Raw genomic sequence first — 16,417 nt, 5'->3', positions numbered from 1 at the left:
AAACCCCACCCCTCCACGTGATGGAGAAGTGTCAGCAACAGTGGAAAAGGCTATGGTTTGATTTTGCCAGGCTGAAAGTAGGCGCTGGTTCTTTCTGCTTCTGAATGGTGGTGAGACCCTTCTTCCACAGTTACATTTACCGTCGGACTCCACAGGCACTACATACTGAATGTACAAATCTCTGCTGTGCTGTACAAACGGGGTAGACAGACTGTGCAGGCCCTGTGACCTGCCTGCCCAAGCTCCCTTGCTGGTTGGTGGCAGAGCCTGGAGTCTGGCCCAGAGGTGCAGTTCAAACTGTGGTCTTCCTAGTTGCACAGCTGTCTGCTTCCAATAGTTGGCTCTGCTTTCCAGCCCACAACCTTACCTGACTCACAGATTTGGTAATCTACTTGCAACGCTTTGGGGAGGTTACAGGCAGACTGGGGATGTGCCTGTCCAGCTGTTCCCTGAGTTGCCTCTGCTCCTTAGCTTCAGAGGCTTACTGCCTCTGCTCACACCTGCCTTTGCCAACCTGTCTTCCGAAGTACAGCTAGGCAGGTGCTCATGGCTCTTCCTGTTTTGTGACCCACACACAGTGGATAGGTATCCAGAATACATGAAGAACGCCAAAGAAGCTACACAAAGAAGGCTACCATCCCACAGGAGGGGATAGGTGACCTCTGCAAACCTTTTTCTGGAGGAAATCCAGCTAGGGGCTATTGGTTTGGATCAGTTAGTAGTTTCCACTGATCCCTCTCAGCTGCACTGTGCCTCCGCTGATGTCTCAGCTCTTTTTTATGTGGTCTTATTGAGTCTCGAGAAGCAGCAGAAGAAGAAAGCCTGTGACCATAGGAGAGCTGGAATTGAACCTGGGCCTGCAGCTTTGGCTTGACCACATTGCAGAGAAAGGAAGTGAGTCAGCACAGCTGCTGTGACTGCTGCTGCCAGGGCTCCTCCTTCTGCATTTCCCCTTTGGGGGTCACTTCCCTGCAGGAACTGGAAAGGAGAGGAGTCCCAGGAGCAAGGTTCTGGTCAAGGGGACCTAATAAGGTTCTTAAGGCCCCTCCCTTCACATGCTCCAGCATTGAACAGTTTCAGGGCCATTTCTGCACCTGTGACAGACCCTCCTACAAATGGGCTCAGCTGGCTCTTCCTCCCCTCAGACAGCCCCATATTAGGGGTAAGAGATAAGGAAGAAGGCATAGGGAGAGCCCAGGCATGCTGGAGGACCCACTTCTCCCAGACCCAGGTTAAAGCCTCAGGCCATTTCAGTCTTCCCCCTGTTCCCTCACCAGAGCCTCCTAGCCCATTTCACCCTCTTCCCTCCTGCCACCTCCTAGCTGGGGGGTTGTGGGCCCTTCTTGTCTCTGGCTTCCACCCATGACTCAAGGGTCAAAGTAGAGTTGGTGGAGAGCCTCCTGTTCAGAATTCTCCACATATATATGCATGCACATGTACACACATCACACAGGTATTCATAAATGTACAGGTACATATACATATATATATACTCAGATATATAAACACATATGTACTCATAGGCACGTATATGGGACACTCATGTATAGGCATACATACATGCATACATACATGTACTCAAACTCAGGCATGCATACAAATGTACATATCCATGCACTCACACTCAGGCCTATATACATACATTCACTTATGTACATATACTCAGGCATATGTACACTGTACATACACATTGCATACACCCACATCTATAGCCATGTACACACAAACATGAGCTCACATAAAGACACATGCACATACCTGGGGAATACTTGCATATACAGAACATATTCACAAACATATACTGTACAGCTCTCCATCACAGAGGGCTCCATATGTCCACCTGTTGGCCTGCTCACCCCTCTGGTTTACCAGTATGCCCCTCCAGTTCATGCATGATTTCCCTCTCCACACATACCCACACCCACACATGAGACAAGTCCCGCTCTGGCCTCTAACAACATTCCCTCTACTGTTTCTGCCACAGCTTTGCACGGCCAGTCATACCCAGCCCATGGCATGGTCCCCTGGTTCCCCTGATGTCTGTTGAGCAGGTGTGTGAGAGAAGAGCTTCCCACCCATTGGCTTGTTTTCACATCCTAGGACAGGAGAGGCCTGACAAGGGGCCAGGTACAATCACCTGACTCTGGGAAGCCCACTCTGCTCCCTGAACAGAAACCATCAGTGTAAATGCAAGCAGTTGTTCAGGGCCAGGAGCAGGAGGGTGTCCGTGGAAAGTATTTACAGGCCCCATGCTTGGTCTTGGCTCTTGTCCAGCCCTCTAAAAGGAAGAGAAAGAGAAGTACCTAGGCTAGGAGCTGGGACTGCAGAGAGAGGGCTTGCTTGGCCACAAGCACCCTCATAGCCTGCCTATTCTCTTCAGGTAGATGGATGCAGCTCATCAGGACCTGGGTTCTCTGGGGCCTTGGCACTCCAAGTCAGTGGTGCTGCTGATGTCCTCAAGGATGGAAAGCTTCTTTAACCACTCCAGAAGCCCCCATGGGAGCTCTTGGCCACTGCAGTGCCAAGTGCCAGAGAAGCAGGACATGAGCCTCCTGGGTGCACAGGAGATTTTTTTGTTTGTTTGTTTTCTTTCTTTTTTTTTGTCTTGTCCAACACCCCCACCCCCATGGCTCTATAAACCACTAGACAGAAGTATAGAGGTTAGACTTCTCTTCCCTCTTGACAGTGATGGGCAGTGCCACTCTGACCTCAGGTACTGGGTAGAAGAGAACAGCTGTGACATAGAAGAAGGAAGCAGGATCTAGAATCTCAACAAACCAAACTCAAAATATTCAAGGGCTGATTAAAAAACAAACAAACAAAAACCTGAGAGGCAACCAAGTGCTACCTCTATAGTCTATTGTTTTGGGAGTTACTTTGACTACCCTGACCAACCATTTGAAAGGAAGTTTCTTGGAACAATGGTGATGTCTATAGACATGTTAACACAGAAGGGGATCTGACCCATAGACAAAGAACTACTGGCAACTAATGACTGCTAGGAGAAGGAGACTTAGCTTCTTCCAGGGATGAGCTCCTTTTGTTCGTCCAGTACAGAGTGGTAAGCCTTGGAACCCCGTACACACAAACAACATAAACAAACTCAATAGGTTCTATTTCTATAGGTATGTGAGCATATGTATGCATGTAACAACAATGAAGAGAAAAAAAAAACTATCAACCTAAAGGTGGGAGGAAGACACTGGAAGGCCTGGAGGGAGGGTAACTGAGGGGCTGGAGGGAGGAAAGGGAATGAGACATGATATAATTCTATTTCAGTGAAAATATTTCTAAAACTCACCTGTCATAGCAAGGACCATCTCAAATGGTATAAAAGGTATCATCAACAAGGATGACATCAGTATTGGCATGGTCTGAGGATTTTAAAGCAGCCATCATAGAAGATGTCTCAATGAGTAGTTATGATCGTGAAGGGAACAATAAAAATATGGCATGTGACTAAGGAAATAACTACATTGTATAAAGACAAAAACAACCCCCCCACACACTGATAGTGCCACAACATGACAAAGGGGACAAAGGAACAACAATCTAGTGGTAGAAATATAAGTGGTAGAAACTCTCCAGTCTGAAAAGCAGGGGAAAAATAGTTATGTGGGGGAGGGAAGAAGCTCAAGCCTCCTGGGATAGAACAACCTATAACATCCATGTCATCCAAGTACCAGAGGGAGAAGAAAAAGGGGGAAGCTGGAATAATGACTGGAAATTTCTAAACTCGGCCAAAACAGAAGTAGCCATAAAGATTCAAGAATTTGAGTGAACCCCAAAGAGCAAAACCTAAAGAAATACACACTAAGACATACCACACTCACAAAAACTTTTTAAAAATTCTTGAAAACAGCTTTAGAGGAATCCCACTTTCCTTAGGGGGGTATGCGATTCAAATAACACAGATTTCTTATTAGAAATTATAAAGTCTAGGCAGGGCAGTGATGGCACACACCTTTAATCCCAGCACTTGGGAGGTAGAGGCAGGTGGATTTCAGAGATCAAGGCCAGCCTGCTCTACAGAGTGAATAGGACAGCCAGGGCTATACAGAGAAACCCTGTCTTGAAACCCATGCCCCCTACCCCCAAAAAAGAAATTATAAAGTCCGGAAAGATGCAGAACATTACTAAATGCTGAAAGAAGACATGATAATCATACATTTTATACCTAGTAAAACTATCCTTCCAGGACCTCAATGGAAAAATCCATAGGCAAAGGAGAAATGAGAGGTGTTCACCAGCAGACTATCCAGTCCATACATATGCACACTCCTTGTAGCTAAAGAAAGCTATGACACAGCAGAAAGGAAATGATAAAAGGAAGAATCTTGCGATATTTTTAAAAATAAGAGAAAGCTGACAGATATATGCAATGGACAGTTGCAGCGTATAGAAATTTAGATGTTGTCTGGTGTCCCAGTAGATGATGTAACACTAGCCACAGAAATCTGTACACACTAAAAATAAGGTAGAGAAGACAAGATTAAACACCAAACAGAAAAAAGAAAACAAAAACAACAAACTGGAAGCAAAGCAATATTAAAATGCAGATAGCCATGTCATCAATAGTTACAGTAAACAAATGACATGATTCCATTTGTATAATATTTTTGGGATGACAAAATTACAGAGATGGAGGGTAAACTAGAGGCTACAAGGGTGCTCTGGTCTGGCTGTGATTAGAGCAGGGCCCCTGAGGTTTGTATATTCAAGTTTAAGCCCCCTGTGGAGTTTTAAGGAGTAGAAACTCTCCCTATGTTTAGGGCCAGGGCCTGTGGGAAGACTAGGATATAGAATGTCAGATGTAGACCCTCTTTGAATCCTGGTGGCTTTAAAAGAAAAGGGAGGCAGGACCAGAAAATGTACACACATTCATGCTTCCTGTCCCTCTTTACATGATACCCTGAGCAACAAGATTCCATAGCAAGAGACCATCACCAAATGATACCCTTGACCTTGGACTGCCAGAACTTCAAGCCAAGACAAATTTCTCTTCTCTTCCTTCCCTCTCTCACCTCCTGTCTCATCTGAAACAGAATCTTACCAGGTAGCATCAGCTAGCCTGGTACTCAATATGCAGCCTAGGCTGGGCTCAAACTTGCAGCAATCCTCCTGCCTCAACCCCAGGAATGCTGAGGTCATATGAGTAAGCTACTATTTCCAACTCAAGGGAATAATTGCATAACTTGACGTTGGTGATGGTGATATAAGTCCACATGACAAAATGACACAGAAATTGTTGACCCCAGGATCAATGCCCTCATCTCAAGATGGTGTGACCACTGAGGAGAACAGTAAACACAAGACTCCCTCTGCTCTTTCCAACTTCCTGTGAGTCTATAATAATTATGATTTCAAAATAAAGTTTTAGAAAATTCCTTGGCTGTTTCTTTGACCCTTTCCCAGCTTGCTGCAAGTTTTGCTTCTTGGACAAGGCTGCTACAGGGCCTCCAGGGTCCACTCTTGGAAGCTACTATAGGGGCTTAGAGAGCTCTAGTCTCCAGATCCCAGAACTCATCTCTTCATTCTCCGGGGCTGGCTCACATCCTTTCTCCAGAACCCCGAGCCCTTCATGGGAGATACTCCCCACTTGGGTTCATTATTCCTCAGCTCTTAGTACTCCTTTGTCAACTTAGCTGTAATTGGTTACCCCAGAATGGGAACTTCATGCAGCCAGGCCCCATCACCCTTACCATGTAGTTCCGTGTCTGCCACAGCTAGAGTGTGGCTGGGTTAGGGATTGAATATGGCATTTATTAATGTCCTTAGCCCCTGAGATGAAAGGCTTCTGAAAGCAGCTGTGTAGTATCCCTGACTTCTGCTGGGTATTCAGAGAGGCAGTAGGAAGGGCAGTCTATGTTCCAGTGGCTGAATCCTTAGAGCAGGACAGCCACAGGCTGTGGTTCATCACTGACCACTGACATGTTGGCTGTGTAGGTTACAACTCTCCTGAGGCTGGGATCCTTGGTGACTTACCTGATCCCTGTGTGGCTTGTGACATGGCTCCTCCTGCACGGTAGCTTCAGGGCATGACTCCAGGAAGGGGGCCTGGAAAGTAGCATCCCTACCTATGTGGGGAGAGTGCCGATCTCAGCCTCATGCCTATCTGTGTGAGCACTTGGAAATCCTGTTGAGTCCCTGGAAGATATAGCCCAGCCCTGGGGTGGCAGCAGGACCTAGGGCATGGCCCACAGCTATGCCACTTGATGCTCTGCGTCTGTCTGTCACAGTTCATTTGCTCTGAGTCTAGGGTGTGAATGGAGATGAAAAAGTTAAGGATGGTAACCAGGGAGGGTTTTCCAGGTAGTCCGGTCACTTTCTATCCCCACTGCATCAACTCTACAAGGAAGCCTCCATTACAGGAATGGCCCAGGACAGTCATAGTCTCCCTCTGAAAGAGCACAGGTCTACAAGCACAAACAGGCAGACACCTCAGCCTCTTTTGGGGGCTCATGGGCAGATTCAGGGTCACTAAAAACCAGAGCAAAAGCAAAAGGTAAAGACTCATGCTTTGTGACCAACAGGGGAGGTGTGTGTGTGTGTGTGCGCGCGCGCGTTAGTGTGCATCATCAAGAAGCAGAGTGACATGCTCTAGGTCAGAGTAAGCGACCCTGGATGGCCGGGCACCAAGTCCAGAGAACCTGTGACACAACAGTTTGTGGGGAGAGAGGCTCTTCTCTGCAGCTGGCACCACCCCGAAGACTTGCTCTGCCCCTGCTAGCCTCTAGGGATTTCCCTGACACTATGTGCTGTGTGAATGGTACTCCATTCTGGAAGGATATCCTTCCGTGGGATCATCCTATTGATCTTAGCTGTGGCTTCAGACTCCCCAAGCCTCTGCTTGGGCCAAAAAAGTCTGGACAGAATATCAGCATCTTTTGCTCTCTGGCTTGTGCTGACAGTAGCTCAAAAGCAGTGATATCTGTCATGGGCTTTGGGATTCTTCAGCATGGGCTTAGATCCACAGGGACTGTGTGAAGGTACCAGAGCCATTGCTTCACATCCAACTGCTCAGCCTGCTCCTCTTAGGCACACACTACTTGGCCAATACTCCATGCCCTGGAAGCACTGTCCAGAGTAGCAATATTATCTGACTCAAGGAGCAGACTCTAAAATGACGTTCCAACTATTTAATGACTAGAATGGACAACAGACATCAGCAATGGGCAGGAGCTCACAGGTGTGGGCTGGCCGACATCCGTCCTTGTGGAAACCCGGCTTTACTAACTGCAGACTCACTCTGGCCCAAGGACATTGAGCTTTAGACATGGCTGAATCCAGGGACACTTTTCTTGGCTCCACCTTAGCACTGTTCTCATATGCTGAAAATCCATCCTTTTCACATGGCTCTGATGCAATAGAACCACACAAAACAGTCCTCCTTTGCTGCCACAGTTTAGGAAATACAAGAATTTTTCTTAGCCTAAAACCGTAGCACGTACCTCTCAACTGTGTGGGGCAGCATGGTGACAGCCCCAGATCCCTGCACCTCCATGCAGCCCAGCCTTTAGCTGAAACAACTACTGTTTTCATGGTTAACATAGGTGTTCTTTTCTTTTTATTCAAGTAGTACATAAAATGAAACACAATTAGAAGCTTTTCTTCAAGTCCCACTCAGGACAGCAGGAGAGAAATGATAGCAGCCTGGGCTCAAACAGCCAAGTGCAGGACATCTCCAGTCCTCTGCAGACACAGTCTGTTACTCAGAAGCATCCATGCATGTATTTAGTCTGTCTTTCCTCTTACCAAAAGGTTGAACGACTACTCCTCAGGAGCGCCTAAAGATGAATACCTCCCCATTTTCTCTACCCTGCCTCCTCTCTATTTCTCCTCCTCCCCTTTCTTCCCTTTCATTTCCATAAAGTGCACAGGCTTAAACATGCAGCACCACACCATTTTATGATTATATACATATATGAAAGTCCCTCATTCCTGATGCCATAGCATGTTTACCTACTCCACATCTAGGGTGAGAGTAGAGATGACAAAGGAAATGAAAGTATCTAGGGAGGCTTTTCCAGGTAGCCCTGTCACTTCCCCCCGCCCCTGCCCATGCCAGCATGAGTGCTGTAGTCCTGCATCTATGATCAGAAGTACTATGTCACATCTTTGCCTCCTCTTAGATGTGTGATTAGCTTCTAGATAGGGCAAAGGAGCGGAGATGCTCTGAACATATATATGTTATGCAAGAGAAGAGACAGCCTTATAAAATCAAGGGCCATGAGACAGCTGGTGACAGCCAGGGACACACAGTAAAGTTTTGCTTTGGAGGAGCAGTCTGGTCACTTCTACTCTGCAGCCTGAGTGACTGATGATGCAGGTGACTGTGCCCAGCATCAACCCAGATTGGTGAGATGTGTGCTGGGCTAGCCCAGGTTTGTGGTCCTGTTGGGGAGGGAACAAAAGCAAGCAAACACATGGGTTGGGAAGATGGCTCAGCTGCTTTCCCAGAGGACTGGCGTTTGGTTCTCAGCATCCATGCCAGGTAGCTCACAACTGCTTGTAATTCCAGCTCCAGAGGGATCCAACGCCTCTGGCCTCTGTGGGAACCTGCATTCATGTGCATGCATGCACACATACATGAATGCACACGATTTTGAAAGAAAGCAAACATAGCAGTGGGTTCTGTGAAGGTTTTCTCTCTTGCAGGACTGCATGGTTCTAGTTCTTCACTGTACAGTGTGACTTCTCAGGAGCACAGGTAGGTTGGGGCTGCTCTAAGTCCTTGGCTTCTGTGAATAAATCTATGTGACATCCTGTATGGGCAGAGAGGACAAAGGTGGTCATTCTCTTGAATGCCAAGCCAAAGGTGAAGCAACGGCATCTCAGCTCCTTAAGAAGCCACCAGCGGGTTAAGAGCACTGACTGTTCTTCCAGAGTACTGCCATTCACTTTCCAGAATCCATGTGGTGGCTTAAAACCTTCTGTAGCTCCAGTTCCAGGTGACTCTATATCTTCTTCTGGCCTCTGCAGGCATGGAATACATGTGGCACAGAGACATACATTCAGGTAAAACATCCACACACACACACACACACACACACACACACACACACACACACACACACACACACACACACACAAACCAAACCAAAAATCTCCCTTCTCTCCAAACCCCACCAAGCCATTTCCATCCTTTCACACCACTTGTCCCCAGTAGCAGCATCAGGGAGCCTGTGTAGGGCTGCTTGCTCTTCATTTCTGCCCTGGCTAGGTATATAGGACTTTTTATGGTTTTATTTTGCATTTCCTCAGTAAGTTATCATGGCTTTGTTCGTGTTCCAAGAACAGGGCCCAGAAGTCAGGGCTTCACACACATGAGACAGGTGCTTCCTTGAGCTGCACCTATGCCTATATTTATGAAACTCTCAAGAGTTTCATGATGTTAGATATTTAGTTGTAAGGTGGTTTAAAAAAATGAGTGTGGATCACCAGGCTGTGGTGGCACATACCATTAATCCCAGAACTTCGGAGGCAGAGGCAGCCAGATCTCTGAGTCTGAGGCCAGCCTGGTCTACAGAGTGTTCCAGGATTGTCAGGGCTACACAGAACCAACCAACCAACCAACCAACCAACCAACCAACCAACCAACCAAATAAAAATGATCTCGAATCCCAATCTGAAAGTACAGGGAAAAGAAATTTCATAGGGTTAAACTGAGGCTTTGTTGGGACTTCCAAGGGCAACAGAGAAAAACAGCTAAAGAGACTAGGTCTCAATAAATGGATTTTAACCACTAGATCTAGCTATGCCTGAGGCTCTTTTGAACAACTCAATCTGATAAGAATTTTTATTTAAGGTGGCTGTCGGTCAAGTCTGTTGCTCATGCTGAAGGACTGTGATTTCATATGACCCCAGTATGCCTAGACGCTGATTCTCCAGGATATGAACATTCTTTAGGGCTCCTATTCTCTTGGAAGGAAGCAGGAAAGGAGCTCCTCTGAGCCAGGCTCAGCCGTCCCTACCTGCTGCTAGTCTATAACCCACCTCATTACCACGTGTGTCTTGAGGCTGAATAACCATGTAATTGGTTCATACATTCCATAGTCAAACTTTAGCAAATATGTTTTTCATAATTAGTTGATGTTTATTTAACAGGAATAACCAGCACATTAAATTTAATGAGGCAGGTTTTCATGTGAGGTGGAATGTACTTCCTTCAGAGTGAATTGCTTTGGACTTCCTGGTCCCAGATCTAGGGTGACTGCAGGCTAGCCTGAGTCTGCAGTGGGAACCTGGAGAGGGGAAAAGAAGAGCACCAGAGTCCACCTCAGGCATTCTGTGACCCTACTAGTTTCCTTTTATTATGTCTTCCCACAGGTCTCCACACTCAAGGGTACCCTCCCCTGGTTTTACTCTGTGCTGTCTTCAGCAAGTGCCTAAGAGTGACTGTGATGCACACCAAGACGGTCTGTATGGGTATCTGGTGGGTGCAGAAAGGCCTCTTGCCTGATCGTCTCTCAAGGATAAATACCCTAGACCCTGCCTTTCTGCTGGCCTCTGCTTAGAAGGCAGAAGCACCTTGCTGTTCGAGGAGGGTCAAACTGTCCAGGATTGGAGCAAAGCTAGCCTTTGTAACAAGAGCCAAGGGCTCAGATACATAGGAGGGAAGAAGCTGCCTGTCTCATGACCTGAGGCTATAAAGAGCCACACCCTCTTGTTTGCCCATTGCTGGAGCAGGGGGAAAGCTCAGTTAGTAGACACCTGTCTAGCGTGCAGTAGGCTTGATACTGAAGCATTATATAAACTGGCAGTGCAGGTCTATGATCTCAGGACGTGAAAGACAGGGGAATCAAGAATTCAGGGGGAATCTGGAAGAAAGACACCTAGGTACTCATTGTGGGCACCACTATAATGAGAGAATAGGTGATGAAAAGATGGGAAAGATGGAGTGTGTAGTGGAGAGTTGGGGGAGAAAGTGATGCTGAGGGGTTTATACACTGGAGGAAGGTGGACTGGAGACTCCATGCAGTGAGAAATGGGCAGATACAAGGATTCTGTGCTGCCACTTGAGGCCATGGTGACATCCGGGCCCATGCTGCCACCAAGCCATGTCTTGGTCCTTGGTACTGTAGCAGCAAGTGACTGTGTTGATGTCTGAGGCATGTATTACTACCAAAGGACATGCAGATAGCCCTGGTTTGGGCTGCTACCTGAGGCCATGTTGATGTCCAAGCACTGTGCCGAGCTGGTCCCACCCCATTTGTGGTGTGATGGCATGGGTGAGGGAGAGATGCTCTCATCCCCATTGCTCCTTGCCACCTGTGCAGGTGGAGAGCTGGCCCTGCCCTTCACCAGCTATGGCATTGAGTGAGCTAGCATGGGCAGTGCTAGAGAGCTCTCCCTGGGGTGTGGGTGCATGAGAGCTAGTGGGCTGATGAACTCAACTATCACCCAGACCCAGTTCCAGGGCTTTGAGTTGGCCAACCACATATCTACTCCATCTATGAACTACTGGAGCATGTGAGGGGGCAAGTTCTACAGATCCAAAGCTCTGTACATCTCCATGACACAAGGCAACAACAGTATATCTGAGGGGAGTCCTGAAGAGGACAATACCCAGTATTGCTTGTATAGCAGAAGCCAGAGGCTTTGAACCAGACCAATGACTCACTGCAATGAACATTTGCAAGTAAAGATATGTGGACCCTAGACATAGGTATTCTGTGTGACACACTACAGCTGCCACGATGAGAATTTTTGTTTTGTATGTTTATTTATTTTTTATTTTGGGGGGGAAGTTGCAAGGGTGGAATGAAGATATAGACAGATGAGTGGGATTTTTGGGTGCATGATGTGAAATTCACAAAGAAAATCGATAAAATGTTAAAAAATTTCAAAGCCACTACTTAGCTACACAGTTGAGTTTTGGGACATCCTGGGATATGAGAGACCCTAACTAAAAAAAAAAAAAATGTCAGTTGAGAATATTAGAAAATAGTATTAGTATCACCCACAGCCATTATCCTATTCCCACGGGAGAGCTGATAACATGCTCTGAACCTCTGGCCTTTCTCTCTGGATGGACACCCATCTTTGTGTCTTGGTAAGTTTCCTTCCTTCCTTCCTTTCCCTTCCTTTCCCTCCCTCCCTCCCTCCCTCCCTCCCTCCCTCCCTCCCTCCCTCCCTCCCTCCCTCCCTCCCTTCCTTCCTTCCTTCCCTCCCTCCTTCCCAAGAGGCTTGCATTCATTTCTGTGCTGCACAGCAAGTACCTAACACTCTTGTTGGAGTGGCCCTGCTTATGGATTGATCACTCTGTCTTATGTCCCCTACCCACAGGCATGTGGACCTTGCCCTTACAAGGCACTTACTTCACCAAGCCAGTTCTGGTTTAGCTCTGAATTCAACATTCCCTTTCTAATCCCTGCCTCCTTCCACTTTGATCCTTGAGCGGGAGGACCCAGGCTCCAAGCTCTCAGGGCTTCCCACTGATGGACTCACCATACCCGACACTGGATACCCATCTCTCTTGCTGGACTCTGACCACATGAGAAAATGGACTGCGTATGACCCTTCCTTGAGAGTCCTCAGGACACAGTGATTATGCTAGGACACTCATTCTCTGTGTAGCGATGCAGAAGCAAGGAGTAACCTGAGCCTGCAGGACATTTATAGAGAAACCTTGTGCTGGCAAAGGGCAGGCAGTAGAGGCAGAGGGAGAAGCAGGGCTACCAGAGTCTCCTAGCCCTTGCCCAGCCCTGCAAGGACCTCCTTTTAGTTACCCCACACTGAGCACAAGAGCCAGCCTGAGTCACTCCTCATCAGATGTAGGATCCAGTCCTCAGCTTGTCCTTCCTGGAGGAAGAACTCAGTGTTCTTACCAGCAGCCCACAGTGGCAGGTCTTGGAGGAACCAGGTGGGATCTCAGCTCCTACCACTGGCAGGTTGTATGGGCACATATAAAGAGAGAAGGTAGATGGCACAAGAGCTGCTCATGGCCAATGGAAGAACTGCCTTGGGCTCGTCTGTCAGGCCTTTACAACTTGGCCTGAGAAGATGCCTGGATCAATATTGTTATGCATCCATGTGAAAACTAACTCTTCCCTCACTCCCTCACACTCTCACCCTCCACTTCTAGCACCAGTTCTGACAACTGCTGGACACGAGTCATGCAAATCCTAAATCTGTAAATGCAGTGTTGGTTTATTCAGTCAAATCTGCAAATTTGACCTTGTATATTTTGCAGCTTTAGTGTAAGGTGTGTAAGGCTCCCGTGAACTGTCTCCCTGTTGTTCCAAAGGCTCAGTCTGGTAGTATCCTCTGTCTCTGTCTTGGATTGCAGCCTTCTCTGCTCTCCTGAAGGCAGCTGCAGGCATATCTTTTTCTACCCCTACCCCCCTTTCTTCTAGTCAGCTCGTGACCCCAGAACTAGGGTGCTATCTTCTGTATACAGCACATAGAAAGCTTTTACTTGCTCGCTTTTTGTGAACTTGGAAACTCTGTTGTTAGTCTGTGGCACTGGACCCACAGCCTGGCAACTAGGCAAATCTACCGCTGAGCTACATCCTCAGTCCTTGGGAATATTTTATTTTAGAGACAGGGTTTTGTTAATTAAGTTGTCCAGGTTGGTCTCAAACTTGTAGTCCTCTTGTCAGCTTTCTGATTAGCCAGGATTACAGGTGTGCACTACTATGCTCTGTGAGACTGCATTTACTTAATTATACATTGGGCGTTCGTTCAGCATCCACATATGTCTCTGCACTACTCTGTGTGCCTGGTGGCAGTGGAGGCTAGTGGATGTCTGATCTGGAGATTGGAGTTACAGGAAGTTTTGAGCCACCATGTGGATGGTGGAAATCAAACCGGAGTCCTTTGGAAGAGCATCCAGCGCTCTTAACCACTGCACCATCTCTCAGCCCTGGAATCCTCCATTTTAAAAGACAAAGTTTGATGCATTTACCCAGCCAGCACCCCTAGGAAGTCACAGTGACTGCCCTGCTTTGTACTGAGTACTCTCATCCTCTTGTAACCCCCTGCACTAACTCTCTGGGTGTCTGCCTAAGGTCACAATGGAAGGACAAAGTGGGGCAGATCAAGTCTGTCCCAATTTGCAAGAGTTTCAAGGCTACCTGGCTGCTGATACTGACTCATTGTTGTGGACAGTAATGTCATGAAGGAGGAATGGGCTGTCATCATATAGCCTCTACAGCCAACACTAGGCTTGTGTCAGGGTCGCTGTTTGGGTAGCCAGGAACAAGCAAGGGCATTTCAGAAGCAGGTTAAGGGTAGCTCTGTCCCAGACACAGCCAGGGCCCACCTCCAATAGGTGGTGTAGGCTGAGGGCAGGGGTTGAAGGCCAGGCTGCTCTGAGTCCCGTCTTTGGATCTTCCTGTGTACTCTTTGGCAAGTTACTCACATTTTTTACGCCTTACTGTCCTTATCTATGAGATGATTATAGTCGTAATTATGCCATATTGCTGTGTAAGGCTTTAAACAAACATGCACTGTTCTGGTTCCTGTTTAAAGTCTGTCAAGTGCTAGGTTTGGCTGTTGGTATCATTCTCTGCCAGCTGTCCACTACCTGCTAAGACAGGGTATAAACCACACAGGTCCATGCCCATCCCTGCACTGACACCCACTGCTCATGGCCATCTGGGCACAGGCACACATGCCACCACAGAGCAGTGAGCAGCTGCATCACGATTCAGATCCTTCCTTCTCAGTAGGGGCAGCTGCATCTCCCTCAGCTGCCTGAGCCTCTGGTTCCCTGCTGTGTCTAGCTTTGGGAGGCTCAGTGATGATGGGTAATGGGATGAAGCTCACTAAGCAGGGGACAGTTCTTTCTCCTCCATGGGCAGCCCTTCCTCTGTAGCTGTGCCTTGTACCCTCTCGGCATCCCCATGGTACCAGCAATCCTTTCTCCTTGTGACTCTAGCCCTTGGTGGGCCAGGAGCTTCCTGCTGTTGCTCATCTAGAGTTTATCACAACACCCAGCTGAGGTTTCTGTTCCTGTCTCTTTCTGTTCCCTCTGGCCTCAATAATCATGGTGTTCTCTACTTTTCTGGTTACACTGAGAATGACAAATCACATTGTTCTCCAGCAGTAGGAATTATTAGCATTGCTTCAGGACATTCCTGAAGTGCACACTGTCTAACATACCCCTCATCCAGGCAAGGTTCTGGGTGTACCAATGTGCATACACAGAATACACCATGCATTGTCTCCCCCCCCCATACACACACACACACAAACACACACACACACACACTTCCTAAAGGGAAGCTTGCTTTTGGCATCAGGGAAGGCATGGAGGTGGGATGAGGTCCAGCCTATATCAGCAGGTGTGCTGAGGGAGGCTGGCCACTTGGGTACACAACAGTATACACAGGAGAACACACACCAGACCATACATACATACACAAAGCACAGAACTCCCACTCCTCTATGGACATGTGCACACCCACACTTGCACACTCATACACCATGCACACACAATCTCTGTGACCCAGGAAGAGAAAGGTGCAGTGAGAAGTCAGCCATACCCCCTCCAATCCCACCAGGGGACACACAGAGACAGGAATCTGGCAGAGGCAGTTAACACACCCTCATTCTTTGGAGTATCAAGGTTGGGGTAGGGACACGGGGCCGCTAAGGGTGGGTAGGATGCCTAGTTGAGATGACCACTTCCTCTCCCAGCACTGGTGTCCCCGACTTGACCAAAGCTGAGTGGAAGAGCTCCTTGGGTGCCTGTGGAAGATGCTGCTGCATCATTGTTGCAGCCCTTCCTCAGCCCAACAGCTTGGCTCAGGAAGAGGGGAAGTCAAGATACTGTGACAGGGTTTTTTTTTTTTCTACCACCATGCTCTGTCCTAGGGATTCTGCTGCAAATGACAGAAAACCTGTGACCACCACACCTGAAAAGAAACAGCCTTGTTAGCTTCAGGTCTAGCCCCTCCAGGCTCTCTCTGACCACGTGCGGTGTGTCTCTGTCTGCTCTTCTTCTGTGGGAGGAGAGACTAGGGCTGGGAGGTGGCACTCCCTGCAAACTTCAACTGTTTGTCCAAGAAAACAGAACACTTCACAGTCATCCCTAGAGATCCCGGACCTGGCTTTAGCTGTTTTGTAGATGGGGAAACTGAAGCTCAGGGACTTGCGGGACTGAGTCCCTAGGTCTGAGGCCCAAGTTCTTTCTCTGGTAACCACATGCCAGCTTTCCCACTCTGAGTTAGAGACAAAACCATTCCAGAAGCAAATAGTATAGCACAGGAAATGATGGATGAGGCTTTCGTGATAGGTGGTCTGTCCACTCCAATGACCCACCTCAAGTCTCAGGAGTTGTGGAGGCTCAAGGACCTCAGTCTGGATGTGCTGGCTTTGTCAGGGTGGCACTGGGAGGTGGAGGCGGAGACTTTATGGAAAGCTTTTCCTGAAGTTCTGCTGCCATGAGGGGTGCTTGTGGTACAGTAGG

Source organism: Mus caroli, unplaced genomic scaffold (assembly GCF_978045245.1).
Source record: "Mus caroli unplaced genomic scaffold, Mus_caroli_1 scaffold_7, whole genome shotgun sequence".
Lineage (NCBI taxonomy): Eukaryota > Metazoa > Chordata > Mammalia > Rodentia > Muridae > Mus > Mus caroli.
Note: the sequence above shows the minus strand (reverse complement) of the source record.